The sequence below is a fragment of the Pteronotus mesoamericanus genome, unplaced genomic scaffold (genome assembly GCF_021234165.1).
Source record: "Pteronotus mesoamericanus isolate MK-2021 breed Mesoamerican mustached bat unplaced genomic scaffold, CSHL_Meso_final contig_166, whole genome shotgun sequence".
In the NCBI taxonomy this organism is placed as follows: domain Eukaryota; kingdom Metazoa; phylum Chordata; class Mammalia; order Chiroptera; family Mormoopidae; genus Pteronotus; species Pteronotus mesoamericanus.
This window is the reverse complement of record NW_026555066.1, coordinates 2,585,676-2,588,695: the sequence shown is the minus strand read 5'-3', so window position 1 is coordinate 2,588,695 and position 3,020 is coordinate 2,585,676.

Below are 3,020 nucleotides of genomic sequence, written 5' to 3'. Positions count from 1 at the left end.
GGCTTGTGTACATTTTGGGACCCTGTGGGTCTCTCCAACGAACTCTCCTGTGAGGCTGGGAGTTTCTCCTGCTGCAACCTCTACAGGTTTTTACAGTCAGAGCCTTTGAGGCTTTATTTCCACGTGCTGGAACCCTGGATTGTGTTATCTGTCTTGCTCCCGAACTGTTCCTCGTGGTTGATCCACGTGCAGATGTGGGACCACCTGGTCCGCTAGTTGCCACCTTGCTGCATGTCCTCTCTGCCCAGGCTGCTCGACTCCACCCCTCCTACCAGCCTGGATGAATGTTTCTTCTTTAGTTCCTTGATTGTCGGACTTCCATACAGTTTGGTTTTCTGGAAGTTCTGGTTATTTTTTGTTTTTAAATTTGTTGTTGTCCTTTTTTTGGTTGTGTGAGGAGGCAAAGTGTACCTACCTGTCTCCATTTTGGCCGAAAGTCCTGACAAAGGCACTTCAAATCTCTCAAGTTATTTATTTATTATCTATTTTTAACCTTATTTTGTTAGGATACCCAGATAAGAATAAAAATCTATCCCTGGCTGGTATGGTTCTGTGGATTGAGCACCAGCTTGTGAACCAAAGAGTTACTGGTTTGATGCCCAGTCAGGGCACCTGCCTGGGTTGCAGGCCAGGTCCCCAGTAAGGGGCATGTGAGAGGCAACCACACATTAATGTTTCTCTCCCTTCTTTCTCCCTCCCTTTTCCTCTGTCTAAAAATAAATAAATAAAATATTTACAAATAAAGAATAAAAACCTATGCTGACATTATATTTAATGGTGATAAATCAGAAGACACAGCTCTTTTTATTACACAAAAATAATTACACTAACCTTATTTACAAAAGGTTTTCCAAATTCATGTTAACTTCAATAGCCTTTAAACTTATCCTTATATTTTTGATAGTTTTAATAATATTTAATTTATATTAGCTCTCCTTTATATATAAGTCAATTTAGACAGGAGTTATAAATTTTTTTATGAATTAGTTTGGTAATACCAGCTGGATGTAGAAAAAATATCACAAATACATAATATAAATGCATATATACACAAACAAAAAGATGGAAACATAGATCTTATATAATTATTGTAATACTTTAACCTTGAATCAAGCAATAAAAAATACTTGTTTATATAAAATAGCTTCCTCTCATCTTCTTCCACTTCATATTTATATCTATATCTCAATTGTGTTTCTGGCCAAAATAGGACAAGTAAAGATTACCTGGTCAATATGGGGGATAATGCTCTTTACCCATATTTTTGGAGAAGACTTTAACAGTTTTATCTTGATACGTTATCTTATGGAGGTTGTAGGCTATATCTTAGGCTCAAGAGATAGCTAATGGTTATTTGGAGGTCACCAAAATTATTTGATTGGATAAACAATTCAGTATGTTTCCAATTAGGCCCTTTCCTTTTCAGTCTCAGGCACTTGCTCTTGCTGAATCTTGAGTCCTTTGAGAAGCCAGGATAGGGGCATGGGACAAAATGGACGTGATGGACTAAAGAGGGAAGAAAAAAAGTGTTGCAGGGATGGGCAGAGAGATAGAAGAAGTAATGATTTGAAGGGGAACATATCAAAGTATTCAAAAGAGTGAACAAAATATTAGAAATGTTAAACAAGGCAGGGAGGAGTGGAAGCAATGAGAATGGAGAAATCTTAGAGGGGCCAGTTTGTGAAGATTGCTTGATTCTCAGGGACATAACAAGTTTCAAATTATCCTCAACAAAATCATACACATGAGTAGGAGGTGGACAAAGTTGTCAGAGGGAGGTAGACACAGTTGGTGAATATAGTCAGCAGGGGATTGATTAAGAGGGGAGTTTCAATCAACTGATAAGTTCCCATTGGAGAATCAGGATCAAATAGAGGGAATAGAGAGATTTCACAAAGATCCAGGAAAAAAATAATCAAGCCCAGGAGTGAGGGAACTAACTCCACTCAAAACAAGGAGGTAAGAGAAAACCTTCCAGTCCATAAGTCAGTGATGAGTACCAATCAAAACAAAGAGCCAGGGAAAGAACTTCTAGCCCAGAGAGTGAGGGAATAATTCCCATTCACACAGAGAGCCAGGATCACTTTTAGCCCAGTAGGTATCTTTAAAACAGACAAACAAAAAATCCCTGGGGCTCTATTCCAGCTTCTGCTTGCCTGGAACTCTAACCCAGCTTCTTACAAACAGAAAACCTAGGACTCTAATGCAGCCTCTGTTGGTCTGGAACTCCAATCCAACTTCCAGGGTATACTAAAAATCTTAAAAATCAAAATCTGTTCTTCCATCTTCAACAGAAATTTGTCCAGAACAGTGGTTCAGGAGTTAGACTCACCAATGAATACTCAACCAGTCAGTGAAGAGTGAAGATAAAAGCTTTAAAGGTGTACACCTAGGGACCTGGGTAAGTGGCCTAGGGATTCAGTGTTGGATCCGATACTATCCATGTCATGGCACCATAACTGTTAAAAAAATTATACATAATCCTCTTAAAGACGGTAAGAAAAACTTCATTCAAGGGAAGACTATCATGATAAGTATAGGGGTGATTGCATCGGGATCTTGCAGTGGGGGAGAAATATAAGGCTCAACTCTGAATACACAAGGAAAAATGGAATTTTTTAGCAAAGGAGCAGGGTGGGGAGGGGAGTCAATAGATGAAAAATTACTGAGGAAACATCAGCAGTAAGGGGAAGACTCTGGCTAAACTGTCCTAACAAGATTTTTGTTGAAGGCAGGCCACGGTCATCAGAAATCACCTGTGGGGATGGTGCAGGATGAAGAATTTAATTAGATATTGAAGGTAGTCAGATATCAAAGATGAGGGATTCTGGCTAAGCTTACTTAGCAGGACTCTTATTATCATTAACAATAAAGAGAAAAATACAGAAGCCCAAGAATCAGGGCCTAATGGAGAAAACAGTTCAAAAGAGCCTGAGTGGACCTTGGTCATGGAGAGAATCTTTGTCAGTAGGGCAAAGGAGTGTCATGTTAAAGATGAAACTACAGTGTAGAATTTTCTT